Source organism: Ammospiza caudacuta, chromosome 1 (genome assembly GCF_027887145.1).
Source record: "Ammospiza caudacuta isolate bAmmCau1 chromosome 1, bAmmCau1.pri, whole genome shotgun sequence".
Classification (NCBI taxonomy): domain Eukaryota; kingdom Metazoa; phylum Chordata; class Aves; order Passeriformes; family Passerellidae; genus Ammospiza; species Ammospiza caudacuta.
In genome coordinates, this window is record NC_080593.1 from 101,962,560 (window position 1) to 101,983,245 (window position 20,686).

The 20,686-nt window shown below is 39.3% G+C and overlaps 1 protein-coding gene across 1 annotated transcript in view; it reads left to right on the forward strand.

Annotated features, from left to right (window-relative positions):
- The window catches only part of SPIRE1 (spire type actin nucleation factor 1), a 126,465-nt gene that overhangs the window by 56,817 nt on the left and 48,962 nt on the right, over positions 1 to 20,686 (forward strand). The window lies entirely within an intron of this gene.

The following is a 20,686-nucleotide window of genomic DNA, read 5'->3' on the forward strand; positions in this document are numbered from 1 at the left end:
TTCATCATATTTTGTTAATAGTTTTATATCATCCTGGACATGTATTGCTTCTGTGATTTCATCTTAGTGAACTGGTCAGCTGTCATTTGTACATCATCCTGACTTCTACATCCCTTGGAATTCTCTTTTATTTCTGTTGTTATTTTTGCCTTAATTATGTGCTGCAGGCTTAACTGTGCAAATCACCTTTATTCCCTACTCAGTGTTATTACTGCATTGAGAGGACTAGAATGGCAGCATTGTTCTGCCATATTTTTGACGTGTGCAGATTTGAAAGATCTTTTTTTTTCCTGACTTAATAGCTTTTTAGAGGTCAGACCATCTTCTGCATGTGGCTTTCTCTTAATTTTTTCCTCCCACCAGCTGTGGTAAAATGTCAGAGGCTACACCCTTATTTACCCAGTGACTGTTTCACAACTGTAATGTGTGGTCTTGTGACCATGAGGTTCAATTATTTTAAGATCCTCTTGGCAAGACTCAGTGCAAAGCCTTTTCCCCCACAGTTTGTAGTGAATGCTGAAGCAGGTTTGCTCATTGAATTGAGAACTGTTGTTCTTGCCTCCCCTGCATTCTCTGCATCACAAGCTTGGAAAATGGTAGTGATGGCCTGGTAGTGTGCTACTAATACTGATTTTTAAGGTTTTTAACTATGTAGTCTGTGGTCTGGAAATTATTTTGTCATTGAAAAGTGACTATATGGTTCCTCCTCCAAAAACTGTCTTTGTCCGCTGAACTCTTCGCCATTAATCACTAACTTGGGTGAGTATATATTGTGATTAAAAAACACAGAGGTAGTTAAGATATGTGAGGTTTTTCTGTAATGTGAAGTAAGCAAGGTCAATCCTGCACCCTCCCCCTAGCCTGGAAAATGCTGAGTAATATGGCAAACACTGATTCCCAAGAACGGAGAAAAGGGTAAGTGCTAAATAGTACTGCCAAGATCATCATTGGCAAAGCCAGTGGGGAAGACAGATAAGCTTTTGTGCTGCTTCTTGGTATATTTGGCTGATTTAGGTCCTGATTTCCTTGGCAGGACCAGCCTGCTGTCCAGACTTGACCTAGTGTTTTTAAAAAGGCATCTGTGAAGAGAGGAGACATTGGTGACCAGAAGCTTTTAGTCTTTGATATATTTCTGATTTGCCAGCCCTGCTGCAAAAGAAGGGAGAAACGGAGACAGCAAAGACTGGATATTTCCAGACAGATGCTCTCCTTGTTTGAGTCCCTCTCCCCACCCCATCCACTGTGTGTACACACTGTGCTCTGTAAATCTGTACATGTGGGAGTGCCAGGTTGGCCCTGCATGTACACAGTACAGTAATCCCAGGATCAGGAGCACAGGTTGGCAGCACACACACCTTGGGAAGCCTTGGTCAACAGAGAATAGACAGGGAAGGCCTGGCATGCTGGGCTTGCTAAGGGTGTGGGAAGTCCTGTCATGTGGCACCTTTATCACAGCGTGGGGCCCTCCCTGATACTGAGACAAGATGATACAGTTTATCAACCTCTTCCAGAGTATGCTCAAACCCTAATTCCACTCCTAATCTTAACATTATCACACTCCTTATCCCATAGATCTCTGCAGACAGATGGTTTAAACCAACAGCATCTTCCTGTTAACCCTGAGGCACTTTCTAAGCTGCGATTTATCAATATCTGCTGGCTTGAGCCCCAGCCCTAAACCCAGTTACAGTATTCTACTTCAGTCTAGGTCAACACCCCTTTCTAATTCTGGGTGTAAAGGTAACCTCATGAGGCTTTGATAGCAGGTTTTATTCTGTGCTGGTATTTGCTGGGCTTAACTGCCATCCTAGCCTGTCATTTCTTCCAGATTTGAGCATCATTGTAGCCAAATCACTGCCAGTAGTAGACTTTGCCTCAGCCCTTCTGCAGAGCAGAGGTATTGTAGAGGTGCTGTCAGTTGTGCCTGCAAGTCACAGCACTAACCTTTGTCACTGCCTTGCTGTCTTTTTCTGCAGGTCTTGTAGAAGGTACAGAAAGAAGGCAGCACCCTTCCTGAGCCAGTATCTCTCTCTTTCTTATGTTTACCTTTCATCCCAAAAGTGAACTCAGCTTTTAACAGGAGCCTTATCTGTAGCTAAGCCACACCTTCTTGTCTAGGACACAAATGCAGGTGGTTGGTCTCTGGTGCTCAATGGCTTTGGGTCCCAGGTCTTACCTAATTGCTTGTAAGAAGTTCAGTAATAATGTTTGTTAATTCTGACCAAAAATTAACTGTCATGCAAGTGCTGCTTCACAAAGGTGAATGAGTGGCCCAGGTCCCCTAGCAAACAAAACTCATACACAGAAAATCTCCATGCTGACTTAATTTGCATGAAATTTCTTTTTCAGAGCAGCATAGTCAGTATTGTGTTATCTCGCTATAAGAAATATAAATAAGGATGCAGTTTGCAATATTTTTATTGGTAAAAAATTATGTTTGTGCTTTGCAAAGAGGAAGAATAAATTGTTTCTCTCAACCTCAAACACTCCTCCTCTCCCATTTCAGTTGTTTTAATCATTGGCATGGTCATGAGATGAGAAACTTGTATGTCTAGGTGACTCATAAGTCTTGGTAGTTCAAGGATATGGTTGACTCCTTTCAGCTGGAAATTTACAGTGGTGATATTGATCTGCCTCTGTTTTATTTTGAGTACTTTGATAGTAGAACAGATCTACCATCTATGGTATGTTGTAGGATTATAGGGGAAAAGAAAAGTATGTCCTGTCTCACTGCAATTATAGGCAGGATAAGAAGATCTACATTTAGATCTAAGCATTTTGGAGATTCCCTTCTGGGTCTGAGGACTATTATCATATAGATGCTGTGACCCCATGTGAGTATAATATGGGAACCTGTCAGAGAGGAACCAGAAAATGCAGTTAAAAACAAGTCAGGGTATTTGTTTATGACAGACAGTTAAAGAGTTCATGTTACTGGAATTCAAAACCCCACAATTTTGTCTAGTACAAGATTAGTAAGGTGCTGCTTTCTGTGAGTGTAATTCATTTTAAGGCTGGGCTGACTTAAGCATTTTTGTATGAGCCTGAAATTTATGCTTTATTTCCAAACAAGCAACTTGCAGTGTATGCTGTGTGAAGCTGCTGATGAGTTGGAAACTTACTGAGATGGTAAAGTCCCAGATGTTGCCAATTCATTTTATATTAAAAAGGAATGCAGCAACGTTGGCCATGTTTGAAAATGCTCAAAAAAGATACTTTCCTTTCTCTTGAATCCTGTACTCGCATATTTATGTGCTTGTCTTTATCTTGGTGGATCTCATTTTAGAAAAACAAGATTTTTGTCTCATGTGCATGGAGAGGCATTGAAATGACAGTGGGTTGGAAGTCCTCAGTTCTCTTCACTTTTTTTCTTCACTGTACTTGCTAACTTGAACAAAAAATTATCATACTCCACTTGGGAATCTTCAGTCACATAGACCTGCTATCTGAGAACCCTTTTGTAATATTGGGAAACCTCCTGTCCCATCTGTTTGGCTCTCTGAAAGTGCAGCCATCTAGTTTTTGTACCTCTTAAGTTCTGAGGAAGGCAGGTTCTCCTTTGGCTGTTCCTTTTTTGCAGTTTAACTCGTTGGGGACTGTCAGCTAGAAAGAAACCCCAAAATGTCCCAGAGTGACTTTGTAACCACAGCCCCATCTCACACTGCAGTGACAGGACACTGTTGGGTGGGTGCCCCTGGGCAGTGTGGGCCTCTGAAGGTGCAGTTTCGTGGTGGTGCTCTGACCAGGTGGACAGTGTGGGTCAGCACACCTCCTGGCCACCCTTTCTCTCTGCTGCACTGACAGGAGTGGGAGCTCTGAGTTCAGCAGTGAAGCCACAAGGACCAGGGCTCATCTCCTGTGCTCAGGAGGTGAGCATGTGCTCAACCATTCCCTTTGGGTCTCCTACAAAACAATCACTGAGATTGGACTAGCAAAGGAATAGATGGATCTTGGCTGAATAGGACCCATCCACAGGCCTTTTCTTGTTCTTTCACTGTGCTTTGAGAGAACTTGGAATTGTCTTAGAAATGAAGTAAAACTGCTGCTTTTCTCTTGTCCAGGCAAGCCTCGTGCATCATGGCTATTCATTCAAAACACAGTATGTTTCTCATGTCTGTGCTGTCACCTTTGCTGGGACCTTTGTCACCTATGTGTCATCAAAGCATCCCAAAAGTTTATTTGTTTGCCTTTGTTCTTTAATCAGTTCCTTCATCTACAAACACCATTGTGCAGGTGCAGAGTAAACAGTGCTCCTGGCTGAGTCATGGGCAGAGCCAGTGTTGGAAGTCCTGTGCTGTGCAGCCCCACAGAGCTGAGCAAAAATAAGCAGGAGTGTCTCTCTGCATGTTTGAGTGTTTGTAATGTATGGGCAATATCTCCATGTTGCTGGTATTAAAATAAAAGTATTTAACAATAATAATAGGACTTTGATATGAAGGGCTTGTATCTGATGTACTTGCAAGGAAGTTGTCCCTCAAGACCTTGTCTTTCCATTTAAAAAGAAGAACTTTTTGTCTTCCTTACTTTAATTATTCTTGGAAACATTCCTTCCATCAGTATGGGCTTAGATAGATTGGAGTGTCTTACTCCAGGCTGGGAGACAAAACCAAATGACCTTTCCTGCAATGATTTATGGCTCACAGTAGCACATCTACAATGGTTAAAAAACCAAGTACCCATAATTCACTTAATTATACTGGTATAACCTGTCTAAGGTCTAAAATAGTCTGAGGAATCCAAGGAGTTGTCCAACAAAAACAGGAAACATAGATGGGGCATTCAGATTATTTTTATGGGGAGGTTAGAATACACCTGAAATTTGTGTGTGGGCCCTTATGCATCTAAAAGAGGCACAGTAGGGCAGGGACTTTTCCCCTCTGTCTCTTTTATGCTGTAATTATAATAAGTAATTTATACAAGGGTAAAAATAAAGTTCCATATTTTAGTGCAGGTGGAAGGATTCTTTGGTGGTAATGGTGGCCCATAATGCATAAAAGGCAGAATTTCTCATGATAGAGCTTCAGTTATTCCATAAAAAATACAAGTTTGAAAACATGTAAAACATTCTGTAAGAAAGAATACATCTGAAGTATCAAAGAATCTGTGTGAGCCTGCGCTGCCTAAAATATACCCTGGAGACTGAAGTAGATCAACGAGTGTTTACTCTCACAAGGTATGTTCTGTTTGATCAGATTAATTTGAAGTTCTAAGTAATGACTGGAAATCAGGGTAATGGTCAATTAACACAGTAAAGCTGTAGAGACCCAAAACAAAGCAGGAAAAGAGCAGAGCCACAATTACAAAAAGGACCCACATCGTCTCTGCCCTGCAGATTATCTGCAGCACTCAGCAAAGCAGCGCTGCCTGACCTGGCCAAAGCTGGAGGGATCTGCCTGAGTCTCCCTTTCCATCTCTTAACCTCCCCTCTTCTCCAGCTGTTAAAACTGCTAAGTGCACAGAAGGCTGTGATGGGTTTTTCAGATTTGCTGTCAGCCTGGTGAAGGCAGTAGATCTGCTCAGAAAAATTAGCCAGGACAGCAGCTTGTCTTACGTTAGGATTTGGTGAAGGTTCATCTTGTCAGAATCCTTTCTACCCATGTAGGCTTGGATGTTTGTGGTGTTGCTGGCAGCTTTTTATCTCTGCAGGCTCCTTTAGCTTCTTTAAATGTGAAGGCCATTCTTCAGGCTCACATGATACCTTCTATCTTGCCTGTACGGTACAAGTGTTTGATTTACATTCCATGTAATGCCAGCATCTCACAGGGGATAACCCATGAGGAATTTCCAGTGTAGCTTCCCAGGAGCCCCTGTATTACTTACATCATGTGTGGGATATGTGTTTCAGTAAAGAAATAAACTAATGGTGACATGCAAAACTGATGGGCAGTTTTCTCATGTAGTATTGTGTGCCGCAGATTCCCAGTGACTGCGCTCACTGACCATGTTCAAAACAGCAGATGAACTTATTTCTGCATTTTTTTAGGTAGTGCATCTGCAGCTCATTTGAAATGGGCACTGTGGGTGTTCTTGTAGCTCTAGTGCTCTACAGGCATGAGAGAAGCAGGACTTGTGGGGCGGGGGAGAATTTCTTAATTAGTCTAATGTAGCTGGGGTAAAATATGTTACACCTTCCAGGCTGAAAGGAAAGGTCCAATGGCAGAGTCTATAAGTGCTGGTCCTCTAGAAATTGTGGAGTCCCTAACTTCTCTGAGGTGTTAGAGCCTCACAATCCATCAGTCTATTCGGGAGAGAGGTTAGAGGAAAAGTGGCTGTGGAAGTTTTGCTTTTTCTAGATCTTGCCAGGAAGTAAATCACCAAATATGAGTGTACTAAGTTTATTATTGCAATGTTGTGATGGCCCTGATGAGGGGAGAGAATGATGTATTTGATTCCATGGATATCAGAAGGCTAATTAATTACTGTATTATACTATATTATTCTATATAAAACTGAATTTGCTAAGTATTCAACTTTGCACACAACTGCTTACACTGCATTGAATTTTGTGACTGTGAGCCATCAGTCCCAACACAAACACACACCTGGCTCTGATAGGCAAAGGAAACAAAACACTATGACTTTGGGTAAACAATTTCCATGTTGTATTCTACTTTTGCACATACACAAACACAGCAAATGATAAGAATTGTGTTTTCTTTCTCTGAGGTTCAGAGAATGTGAATCCCAGAAATATTCTTGGGAAGAATTGTGCCTTGCTTTTTTCTGAAGAGAAATGTGGCTACAGTTTATCTTGGTGATAGCAACTATGTAAAAGACTATGCATTTTGCATATCTAAAAAACTGAGCATTTCAGTTGTCAATATTGCTAGTCCAGAGTCACTTATAATGGTATAATTGCATTAGCAAAGAAAATAGAAGCAGCATAGATGCTACAAAATTACTTAACTTCTTGCAGAGGCATATTGTCCTGTAACAGCAACATGGGAAAAATAAAGAAACAGAGGGAGGGCCCTTTAATTAAGCCACTGTGATCTTCTTGCTTTTGAATTATTCAAGAAGGAGGCTTGGGCTTGAGGCAAAAATTCTATTGGCGCATTTATTTCAGTGCCAGTAACAGTATAAAAAGAAATTAAACATTTGGAGGAAAGGTCATAGAATTGATTTTAAAGTACCATTAATTGTCCAAAATAATAATCACTTTATTTTATCTATGCTTTTTTTAAAACATACTCTTGACTACTGTGCTCCCATTATACTATTTTCTGCTCCCTTTTGCTTAGTGTACTGTTGCATGTTGTATTTTAGAAAAATATTTAAGTGAGATAAGGCCATTTGATACGAAGAAATAAACAGGGTCTGCTAGATTGTGCTGACCCCTGAAGATGCACATCTAAAAGGCAGGATATCATATTTATCCCAAAGATTGGTCTGAAGACAGAGCATGTTTTGCATTTTTTAGTAAAAGGTTTTTTACAGTAAGTTTTTGTTTAAACATTTACTTCCAACATCCCTGAATGGTATTGTTGTACCTGAAGCACTCCTGAGAGGTAGCTTTCAAAAGATTATTGTCTGCAGGGTGCATGGCCCTGAGTGTGTTTTAAGTGAACGATTTGTAAATATTTTTAATGAAATAACAGAATGGGAAAAGCAATATTCTTCTGGGTGATGGCTTCAGGGCACTTCTGATGTAGCTTCAGGTTTGCCTCACTGCAAACTTTGGGGCACACATTCCAAAGCTTCTTCATATGTGGGCTGGGTATGCAGAATTGTGGGGAATGATTTGAATGTTTTAACCTCGCAGCCTTTCAGATAACTCACTGTCAACTGAATCAAGTGGTCCCAAGAGATGAATTCTTCAAATCTACTGAGCTTGGCAGAGCTTTTACTTGAAGGGAAGGTGTAGGGCAGCCTGGATGCTATAGAAAGGTAGCAGGCATGGGAATTCGGGGATTTTATGTGAAGAGGCAAAGCAAACTGGCAGCACTGAGCAGAACCACGAGTAGTTGTTGTTTGTAGACCCAAACTAAACCCTCTCAGGAGGAATATTTATCTGAGGGATTGACAAGCACAGAGTGCTCAGAGATTGTGCTGAGGGCAGGCAGCTGCACACAGTGGCAGAGCTTCACACGCTGCTCTCGGCTGGCTTTGTGTAAATGCTGGAAAGAAGGCACTAGGAGGATTCTTTTTGGAAGCTTGGGTGAATGGAAAACAGGCATTTTATTGCCTCTGCACTGAAGAGAGAACAAAACCCTTTGTTTTGTTATTATTGATCTATTGATCTCAGAGAAAGAGGCTGGAAACTTAATTTTAAGCACTAGAAAAACCAGGCATTTGTTTTCTAGTTATTGCACTCATGTTGGCAGGGAAGAACATGATACTTTGGGTGATTTAAGCCAAATGAGAGTTGTATGGTTGGGGTTTTTGGAGCAATTGGCTGGATTTGGGTTTTTTTGCCTTCTTTTAGGATAAAGCAGGCTTGGAGTTGGGACAAGAAGGTCCTAATGTGCAATTGTATTTGTTTTTTCTTTTTGGCATGCCAAGGTTTCTTGATGTGAGCATTAAGACCAACACTTGCTTTAAATCAGCAAATTTTCATGAAGCCAAAACTCTTTATGAACTGGACTCTTCTAATCAATTCACATCTACCAGTCTGTTCTATACTGTATGCAATCAGCCCCCATATATGTGTTTTGTACAGTCACATGTACTTACATGGGTAGATGTAAGATATCGCTATCCTCAATCCACCTTTTGGAAAGGCAAAATTGTAAGGCAATGTTTAAAAACATGACACTGTTAAGTGAAGAAAGTGAACTATAGGGCTTGTTTTTAAAGAAATCTTCTGTGGTAGCATGTGATATTAAACAAACAAACAAACAAACAAACAAAAACAAATTAAAAAAACTGAAGTTCAACCAGTATTAGCAAGATTTATTAAGTCTTTTCATGTCTGGACAGAAGCACCATGTCACACTTAGAGCTATTTTTAATGGCTCAGAGGAAAAAAAAAAAAAAAGGAATATGTTTTCTAGGCAACATACTAGAAATAAAAATACTCAGTGAGTTAATTTATTTTGTCCTTGTGTTTGCCCTTGTGTTTAATTTCTTATAAACCCATATAGAAAGTGAAGGGATTCCTGTACCTTAGCTTGATGAAGAAAGCTGGGGACAGTTCACATAAATCCCTTCAAAGTAATTTTAAAGCAGCTTTGAACGTGACAAGTGTTTAAGTGAATTATGTTGATAGACAGGTTTCATTAATTAAAGTGATGTCATTTGCTGTCTTAAACAGTTGTCCTGATTTTTCATCTGGGGCAGTGTAACTGGAGGTCAACATGTGGTCAGCTTTACTTTGAAAGTAACCACTGTGCTCCTTTTAAAAGGGTGATGTCAGTCCCTTTCACATTTGAGTGTGCTGGTGAGCAAAGGAGGGCTCTTATTGCAATTTCTTGCCCTGGTAATGATGCGTACTGTGTTTGGAGCTAAGGCACTTTGCTGGGGACTTTCCAGTGAGGTGTGGTTGCCAGAGACACTTGGCCTCAGGGTGTCACTTCAGCAGAATTGCTGAAATCTGTCTGTACCAGAAACCTTTAAAAACCAAAAAACCCTCACCTCAGAACACTACAAGTTGGGCTTGCTTTCCTGCCTTGGAGAGGGAGAGAGGGAATATCCCTGCTCCTTGCAGGTGCCTTCCTGGTGGCCAGGGCATGGATGGCACCCACCTCCCTCAGCCTGGCTCTGTGGTCAAGTGAGCAGGTAGAACAGGACGGGTGTTTCTGTTGTGTTCAGGACACTTGCTGCTGTGCAGGTGAAACTCAGGAGGTTTGTAATCTCTGGGCAGGTGTTGCTTGTGCCTGGGTGCAGGGCAGCTAAGGGGAGATAACCAGCAAGATAACTAGACACCGTCCACAAACCTCTTTTGTCTTACATGCCTACCACAATAAAAGGATTATTAATTTTCTTTACCACTCTGGCAGATAAAGCTAACCTCTCTTTGAAGGTAATTTGGCAGCTATCTAGGCCTTTTAATGAAGGTGCTGCAAGCAGAGTGGTTTTTTGGCAGCTCCTTGCTGGTGTCATGCAGAGTTTGAGGGAGCTGATCCCCCCTTGTGTTCCCTGCCTCCCCCAGATTCCTTTTGAAGCCATCTTTCTTGTGGGACACTGAGGTGTACTTCAGGATACTGGCACAAAGTCCTCTAGAAACAGTTTTGGGCTTTTTGACAAAAGAATGATATTTTAAGTTATCTTTGCTGACAGAACAATCTGTGAGCTTTAACACTCAGCAGTTTTACACCAGACTTTTGGTAGATGTGATGGTAGATCCAAAATTCGGTTCAGAGCTGTTGGCTAACTCCAGTTGAGGCACTTTGCCAATGTCTTAGAGATGTCCCTTTATCCATGGCTATAAAGTTCAGTATAAAGTTGATGTTAAGCTGCCTTTCATCTTTCTGAAGGTAGCAATATTTGAAATAGATGTATATACTTGCATTTCTAGTTACTGTACTTTGCTCTAAGTCCTGGTTTTTAGAAATATAACTGCTCTGACTTTCAGCCTTCAAAAGTGGTTTTATTATGAAAAATGTTAGTATGGAAAAGAGTTGTCCAAGAGTAACAATTGGTCTTTGAGTACATGCAGGAGAGTGCTCTACCATGATCACCCCTTTGATAACCTTGCTCTCTCTGGACTGCAGTCACTACAGTATTAATTGCCTTCCAGAGATAAAATTCCCTTTATATTTCTGCTTTAGAAGGCATTGATAGACTTATCATGTAAAAGCATCAATTTCAATGGACATGTAGTATATGCCTCTGCAAGTGCCAGGGGGTTTAAAGGTAGGTTTGAAGTTGAAGAACTGAGCTGGGAGTTCCTGCCTGACTTGTAGAGATATATCTTTCATGATGTGTAACTGAGAACAGGCAAATAATTACCTATGGCGCAGGTCCTTAGAGTACTTGGCACAAAATTGTTTAATTATTTTAAGGGCTGTGTTTGAAAACAAAGCAATCATGCAGCCTTGACTGGAGAACTAGAAAAATGGTTTGCTACCTCCATTTTTTCTTTTTCCCTTCAGATAATAAGATTTTGATGAACAAGTGGCTGGTAGCTGGGTTGTGGTGTATGGGTCTTTTTTATTGTTGGGTTTTTTTGCTGTTCGTTTTTTCCCCCTGAACTATTCTCTGTTGAGGGCCACATCCCTTTTAGGGAGGAACATACTTGTTTCTACAAGGTTCCTTCTCAGATAAGAATGGTAAGACCTATCTGATATGGTTGAGATAACCTAAAGTGCAAAATTATTTTATGCTAATTAAAAGCAAGGTAATAAAAGTTGGAAAGATTCTTCAAATACTTTAAACTATGTATATGTTTTCCATCCATCTTTTTCTGAGTGTGCAACTAAATTCATTTCCAAAAGAATGCTCAGCATTTGAAAGTACAGAGAAGTTGATTTGAAAATGAAACAAACTTGCTTGTGCAGTCAGAGATTGGCCCAGGTGCATGGATTGCCCTACTTCTACAAGTGGCACATTTTGAAATAAACAAGATAACTGTTAGAAAGAAAAGGCAAGCCTTAAGCAAGAGGAAGAAATGTTCTTGTGTTCAGTTTATTAGCAAGAGACAATCTCTCTTGTTCTCCATCTTGGGGTTCCCGTCTTGTGTTGAGGTCTGTGTTGTTCATCTCTTTTGGAAGCAGAGACTCATTGCTCTCCCCTCCAAGAAGTCATGATGTGAGGAAACTAATACATTTTAAGATTGCATCAAGAGATCAGCCTTTAAAATGTGCTAGAATCTGCACAATCTCTTAATTAGAAATAGTGACGGTTATATTTCATATATATTCCTATGAGTTCAGGACCTAAGATTTCAAAAAAACTATCAATTGCTGCAAGATGGTTAATAATTCACTACAGCTGTCCATCCTAAATGTTCACCTAGAGACTTTTTGAGTGCATAGAAGTGCAAATGGACCAACAGAGCAGGGAAAAATATGCTGTAGCATATGTGATTTGGTCAGCAATGGCTTTGATCCAGAATTTTTTATTTTCCATATCAAAAAAGATTCCTGACCAGCCCACTGGGCTTTGTGTTGACCTCAGCTGCACTAACAAAACTAAAATTTGTCATTCTTAATATCACTAGGGAGAAAGACTACGTGTGGGCATGGACTGCAAGGCTGTGACAGAGCCCCAGCAGCACGACTACACTCCCCACAGTGCAGACTTAGCACAGTTTGGGGTACTTGAGCTGGCCTTGAATACTTGACAGAGTGGTAAAAATGCAGTGACACAGTGCTAAAAAAATGCTTTTACTCCCATTGTTGCCAATGGGAAGACACGTGTGGAGGCAGAGTGAAGCAGCAGAGTTGTCTTTGCCTCAAGTCTCTGATCATCCAGGGCAGTATAAACACCATCTGCAGTCCCTACAGGTGGTGAGTCCCACCTATGTGCAGGGAGTATTTCAGAGCCATTGGCTCCAGGTAATTCAATTTCTAGTAATTACCATACTGGAGGCAATTTCCAGGAATGAAGTGTGTGTAAGAAAAAGGGCCACAAACAGAGGGAACTGAGGAGAAAATAACACTTGTAACCACTTTTAACATTCTGCTTTATTGCATATCTATTCTGTTTGAATAAACAATGATATATATTTGAATCAAAATTACTTAATCAATTTAATCAATAAATTGTGGGTTAAATAATTTTGTTCATACCTACCTTAGAGTGGCATGTTTAACATTTATGTAACTGATATGCTTGATAAGGCAATTGCAAGATTCAGTGGCTATAAATTTTAAGAGAGAAATGTTAAGCACACTTGCCTGGAAGAAGAAGAGAAAGAATTTTTGTGTAGGCCTTTTTTATGCAATCAGGGTTCCAAGACCTGGTTTTCCTGACAAAGGTTGTACAAATAAGGAGTAGGCATACATGAAGGAGTAGAAAAACTTTCCATAAGATGAGGTCTAATGGAAGCAAAATTAGACTGGTTAGAAGTTACTTGATTTTTTTCATTGGGAGTGAAGTTTAAAAGCTTGTTATGCTTTGTCATGCTGTATATTTGGCTATGTGGCTGGAAAACTGGTTTTTTGGATAGGAATAAAGAAGTCATGCTTCAGGACAAAACATGAAAGCAAATTATTATTATTATTATTATGCCTACTGAGAGAAATTTCAGCACTGTACATAAAAACAAACAAGCTTCCCCCACACACACACACACTTTAAAGCTTTGTATGTGAACTGTAAATTGCTGCCAAGGAAAAGTGCATGTTTTTATTTTAGTTGATATATTTTAATTGGATTTTAAGTGGCTCATGAATAAACTGCCCTACATTAATATATTGTCTCTCAATTAGAATGTATACAACATCTCAACTGTGTAATGATGAGACTGATGTGCATTATTCAAAAGCTGAGAGATGCAGCCTCTCTTCTGCACTATTCTCCCCTTCCTTTTCTACATGTGTCTCTGTGATTTGGTTTCTGATTTGAGGGTCATTCCCCAACATTTTATGATACCTTTTGATAAAATTGTTTTCTCATTTAAACTGTTTTAAATACTTCACTATTTTCTACTGTTTTTCCTGAAATACTCCTTTTTTTTTTTTTGTTTTCCCAAGCAGCAGCCTGGGTGTAATCACTGCTTTATCTGCTCATGTGAGCTCTTGGGGAGAGGGGAAGAAAGAAGGGCTTCCATCCTGCCCTCATTCTCTACTGCATATGCCAAGAATCCTGGTACAAAACCAGTTCTCCTCTCCTCTCCTGAACAGAAGCAGTAATTCAGGAACAGGAGAAGGCACCCTGCAGCCCTAAGGAGGGCCTGAGCAGCATGGCAGACAAACATACAAAATAGCATTACAAGGGTGCAGCTCTTTGCTAGCAGTTGTTCAGCTCTAAGTTATTTAATAATGTGAAGGGTGGTTCCACAGCTTAATGGGCTGGTAGCTAAATAACTACAGGTAGCCCTGTGAATTTGCACAGCCACTCCCCTTCTCCTTTAATTATCCAGTTTTATCGTGTTTTCCCATCTATGCCTCTGCTCTGCTTTTGAAGCTGGTTTTCTTACCCAGATGCCTCCGTCTCATCCTTCACTCTGCTGCTCCAGCATGAAATGCAGATGTGTGAGTGGTACAGATGAGAGTTGCAGTAAGCTCTTGTCTACCTGTGAAGCAGAGAGCTTTAGAAAGCAGTTGTTGCTGACAGGCTACCTAGTGGTTTTGCTAAATGTTGCAGGAATTGACATTTCATGTAAAAAAATGGGAAAACCAGAAATGGTAGGTTTTCACACTTGCCCATGAATAATCCCATTGATGTTGCACTGAATAGTCAAAGAAGGAGAGCTAGCAAATTCAGATTACTGCATATTTATATTATTAATTCCTCCATTATTCTGCTAAGAAACAACAAAGCACAGTTTCTCTGAAACTAAGACAGAATGCAGAATTGGTTTTCACTTAATTGGGTCTTTTGAGACAAGTCTCTTTGAGAAGCAGGATGTTGTTAGTCCACTGTGTAAAGACAGTGTAACAATACACTTAACACATAGTCCAGAAACAGTTGTATGTAGGGGCTTGTATTTGAGGGGTAAAAATACTACCCTCATGGCTTTCAAGTGGAAATGAGAATTTATACAAGTGCAACTTTGTCAAGAAGTCTGCACTAGCACATAAAGTTAGTCAGTCATTGAAAATTTAATATCAAAATGTCCAGTGAAAATAATCATTGTATCATAAAAACATAGGTTGACTTTCATTTAAAGTCTGTTTTGATAGTCATGGTCTTCCTTCATTCTTAGAAAGCTAATAAAGAGTGAGAATAGGGTTCACTGAGCATGAAAAATATAGGATTTGGCTTAAAAATTGAGATGTACTCAGTAATGTGTAGTGGAGTTTGTTTTCTCTTCCTGACACCAGTGTAAGTTTTAAGTACTTTCAAAAGTGTTTGTAATTATGTTAAATATTTGTAAAACTCATTTTCCTAAAGATGGTATCATATAAATGTAACAGATTACAAATTATCTTCACCTTTAATTGTCTGTTGTTGGGTAAGGTTCAAGTTTATAGGTGAGACAGTTCAGTGGGGTGTTAATCTTGCAGTTGCTGTCTGTTAAAATTTTATCAAGATTCTCATCACTGCCTAAATTCAGTCTAATAGCATGGAAAAGTAGTTAAGACTCATCAAATAGTTGTGTAGTATTAAGATTTTAAGAAAGAAAATGAGTCATGGTGCTGAGCACTTCAATGCAGTTGGTACCTGAAGGAAACAATGTCAGGACAGATATTCTGTTCAGGAGAAAAAAGTGGAAGGGAGCCCTTAACTGTGAACCAGTTTCATCCTCAACATTTTGAATCTGTGTGTTTTGCTTTGTGTTTCTAAAACAATGGCAGCACCCAAAATCTCACAGCAGTATTTCCCAGCACAGTCTACCCTAATGAGGAGCATCTTTCAATTTTACTTGCAGGCTGACTTCAGTTTTGACTCAGGAGGGCATTTGTAAACATTTGTTAGTCCATTCCTGTTTGACATTTCAGCATAAATATAAATAATTTGCTCAAAGCCTTTAATCCTTAGACTTTGCAAAGCAGAGGGTACTTAGCGATGACAATGACGATTATCTGATGAAGACAAGTGGACATTTCTTTAAGGATCAGCATCCTATGCAAAGCAGTGTTTTCAATCCTTGCATCATCCAATTTCCATTTGCAGTTTTGGCTTCAATTTCAGCAGCTACCTTGTTGTGTCCTTTACACAGTCCTGAAGGAGAGAACCATCCAAGGCCGCTGTTTCTGCCAATTATACCTGTTATTGCTAAATGCAATAACTTTGCTGCTGCATTTGCAGGTTCATACTGAAAAGGAAAATCAGTAAAGAAAGACTGTGTTTATTAAATTATTTTATGGGGAGGATTACTCAAAACATTAAATTTGGAAATCGTGAAGTAGGGAACTGTGTAGTACTACCCTTGTCCACCCGAAAGCGATGATCAAAACAACAAATACCAGCCCAAGGGAAGGCCTTGGCAGACTGCTGGAGAACACTTAAATACCAAGGTAGATGTGCTTGGTACTGGCAATTTGCTTCAGTTTCCACAAAACCTACCTTTTCCTTGAGGTGTCCAAAATTAACTAGGAGATCCCATGTCAAGCAGTTGGGCATTCCATGGCACTTGCAAAAGATCCTTTAAAATATCAATTAAAAAGTTACCAAACTTTTGCAGGTGAAGAGTAAATGTCTGTGAATACTTTCTGTATTTTCTGTTAATTTATTTTGTGGATTAATAGCTAACTCTGCTCCCATCCCTTTTATCTTATTGCAGTCTTTGCTCAGCAGTGTTCCCCTAGAGTCCTTGTCAGAGGGATCGGGCACTCCTTGGCCCATTGCAGTTACAAGCAGCAGAGCCAGGGGCACATGGCTGCCTGGAATGTTTGAGAGAGCAGCTCTGAAGTGCTGGGAAGCAGCTGAAATTGGCTCCAGATGTTGTAAAAGCCACCTCAAAACTTTTACTGTGCCTAAGTTGTGGGTACTGTGTACAGGGGTGGTCCTAGCAGGCAGAAACATCTTACAAACTCATGACAACACACTTATTCCTGTCAGGAGCCCATCCCTCAGTTTTATTCTGGATAGTAAAGCAAAATGCTTAGTTAAATTTTACAAATATGCAGGTCGTGTCTTGGTAAAATTTCTCTGGTAAGGTGTGTGGCTGCTGAAGTTCATATTCATATTAAGAAGGATATATATGAAAACAAAAGCCTAATCATAAACTCTAGTTTATCTTCATGGAGGTAAAATCTTTCAGAAAATAGTCCGGACTTGAAAAGGCATCTCAAGCTGAGTTTTATTTTCTGAACCTGTTGCAGTACCATACTGCAAAGGATGAGGCAAATAGCTGGTACACTTGCATGTTCAGTGATCTGTTGGTTAAAGTAATTTCTTCTTGTTGCTTAAGAAAAAGTACATGTTTTAAGTCTTTGTTAATACTCCAAGGCTTTCAAAACACTTAACAAGCCTGGCATTTGCAGGCTGGTAATATGTTTTGCATAATATCAATGGCCTGTCTTTGTGGCCCATGGGAAAAAGAAATCTTTTTCTTCTTTGTGGTGCATTCCCCAAGATAATTACAAGTGGAAACACTTTTTGTCTTCTGAAATCTTAATTCCAGCAGCCCAGGTGTTTTGATGAAGCTTCCAATATATATCTAGCCAAAATGGTTTTGCAAAGCTTAGCTGCATTTTAGTGTATTTCTTGTAACTTTATGGAGGCCTTGCTGGAATATATTCAAAGAAATGCAAAAAATGCTGTTTGATATCTTCAGATGGTTAAATTGTGATTCCTGTTAGCACTGCTTTGGCTTGGTGCACCCTGTTTCCTAGTCAACCGAGGATGAAGTTGGAGGAGCTGGCAAGGCTATGATATTTACATAATGCCTTTTTTTCCTGTGAACCCTGAATGTGGATGGAAACAGCCTCTAATCTTCTTAGTGATCTAAGCAAAGATTGAATGCTTTGGGTCAAACTGGGGTTTTGGATAGGCTCAGTTAGAAAAAAAATATTCAGAAATCCCAGCTCTTCACAATGATTGCAAATGGAAATATTTACAGACTGAGCTAGTTAATGTTTTAGTAGTTGATAATATTTTTATTATTTCACCAGTTTGCAAATACCACATAATCTGTTTTGAGCCATACTTTTTGAGACTTCTTGGAAGCAGAACAAGCAGGCCTTGTGTTAAGCTCTGGGCACTGTTTGAGTTCATTCCCCTTAGGGTAGTTTTAAGTTGTATCATGAGGGATGAAAAGGCAAGTGTCAGAATAAGCATACAACCTCAAAATGACTGGAAAAGACTGCATATATGATCTTAATCCTTCTTGCACTACTACCACCCTGACATGGTAAGAAGAGGAGTTCATTAGATAGTTATTCTTTCATATCTCAGTTATTAAAACATACTGACTGAGATTTTTGTTGTGTGTTACAGAAACATAGCTTTTCAAACACTACTACCATAAAGATTTTAATTTTTTTAAAGTGGATAAATATCCTGAACTCAGGCTAGAAGTGACATTTCATGCTTGATTTGCCTTGCCTGCCTAGATTTTGTGGTATTTCATGCAGAAGTTACAGCTTGTTGGGGTTCTGAACCAATGTGCAAGTACAATATATTACAATGAAGGGGGAAAAAAATCAGCCTGTCCTATTTACATTTTCCTTTTTCTTCAGGCTTACCTTCCCTAATCCAAAAAACTCATGTTGAGTCGTTTGACTTAATATTACCACAAGAAGTTTTATTATGTAATGCATCTTCACATAATATAAGATGACTCAGAGACTGATTTCTCAGAACATGAAAGTTGGTAGGAGCTGCTGGCCCTCTTTTAATACCTGCAGCCTAAGGTTTGCAAAGCAAATGGTCAGGTTTTATGTGATTGCTTTTGTAACTTTGGTTCAGCAGGCTTTTTTTTTTTTTTTTTGCTTTACTTTGTGTTCACTAATAGAATCAATATTACAACCATTCCCTGCTTGAACTTCTCACCACTGCATTTCATTAACTTTCTCAATATTTGATGCAAAATGTTTCTAATTAACATGCCTCTGAATAAAGAAAGAAGGATTCTTAAAAACCTGTGTGCAGTCTGTGTAATAATAAAATTTTATTCTCAGCTATGAAGACTTACAACATTTTATGACCTTTTTCAAAATTGCAGTTGCTAATATTTTTATTTTTGTAAGTAGTGTATTTTAGAATGAAACTCTTTTTTCTGTACTATAATTAATTACTAGAAAATGAAAACATAGTAAGGCAAGTAAGGACATGATTCATTATTGAGAAAAAAGAGTACAACCATACTCAGAACTGGTCTAATGTTCTAATATTTTCATTAAGAGAAATGTTTAGTAGATTCTATCTTTGTGGTATGTGCTATGACTATTGCATGCATTAGGAGTGCATCTGTTTGGGTTTTTCTTCCTTTATCTGCCAAGGAGATGAACCCATTTGTTAAAAAGGAAAAAAGGAAAAAAAGAAAAGGAAAAAAAAAGGAGGAAAAAGCGAAAAAAGTGGGGAGTTGGGGAGTGGGGAGAAAAACGGAGACATATGTCAACTACGTCCTTGTGATTATCCAGAAATTAATTTGAAGAGTGTAAGAAAATTTTGGCCATCCACTGTAAAACAGCATAAATTTTGAAGTGCAGGGATCAAGGGCAATTTCATGAACATGGCTGCCTTGCATTTCCTATGTGGAAGGAATAAAATATATAGGAAGTAATAAATATACAGGAAAAAATATATAGCAAGGAATAAAAATGTACACACACGTATATATAAACTTTCTGTATGTGTATTCATTTTTACAACAAAAAGTAGATAAATACACAGGGGTACATAATTGTGCTTGTAAAGGTTTATCAAAGAAGTTGACCAAATCTGACCACTGAGCTCTGTATTGTTATTCTAATGGGAAGAAATAAAAGATAGCAAGGGGCCTATGGCCTCAGAGAGCAACTTGTCAATGAGATTGAGGCAGTCTAAATCTCTTCAGCCCTTCCTCCCTTCTCCCACCCTGGCAGCATGTTCTCCTTGCTCCTTTTTACCTTCACTTCTGGGAGTGTGTCCATGCCATGAAGAGTAATTGTCTCCTGCTCCATTTCCTTCACATTGTTGATTTTTGTCAGGGTGAGTAATCCTCTGAGTTAGGGCATGAACTCCCGTGCCAGCAGGAGGGTATCTGTGGATCCCTACAGCTGGAGGCCACAGCACCACACCTTTTAGTGGCAGTGTGGATTTAAATCAAATGGAAAGTAATATGGAAAAGCAGCCTGAGCTTTACATGCATTGTGCCCCTTGTAACAGCAGTGTTCACTGAAATAACAGGAGAGATTTAGACAAGTATGCCACTAGGCTAATTAAGGGCTCTTCTGCTAAAGAGGCTTTTGTCTCAAGCTTCAGTTCTGGAGATCTGTATGTAGCTATATATATATATATAAATAGTTACAATAGAACCACATAAACAAGACCAAATTTATGGCCTTGGTTAAGACCTTGGTTTTACATATGTACCAGTATATGGCTGTCCATACTCAAGTTTCAGCTTTGAGATTTTTTTAATTTAAAAGTGTTTAGGAAACAAATTACAGATGTTGTTTTATTCTGTCTGTTTTCAGCCAATATTTCCATGTAAACGGTATGTCTGTGAAGCTGGATGTCACTCAAACAATTCAGGTTCTCAGTTTGAAATGTAAAGGCTGGTTTCAGTATAACTTCTCTTGTTGGAAATGGGAGCTGCATGTTTTGCTCTAGAAGCAATGCTGGACTGACTGTTCATTAGTAACTGTGAATAATTCTTAGTGATTTGAATAGGCTTTCAGAGTTTGACAAGTTTAGCATATATGGAAACACCTGTAGGGTTCCTTTGCATTAGCTATGCCTGTGTTTGAAAACGTTCATGTGTGTGTGAGGTAAAGCAATAAGCCTGTGCTTCCATAGCTCTTGCTGAGTTTTAAAATCTTTGTGCTGCTTGAAATAAATCTGATCAGAGTTTCAGCTTGATGATTACCCTGTACTTTTTTCCTTGCTTCTCCTTCCATCCTTTCATAAACCAGCAGAGATACATTTCTCTTCCATGTTCATAGGAATACTTAACACTTACTGTTAAAGCTGGTTTGAATTATGTTTTCCCAAAATTTGCTACTGCAAGATGGCTTGTTTTCACAATTATGTTGAATTTTATTGTCCC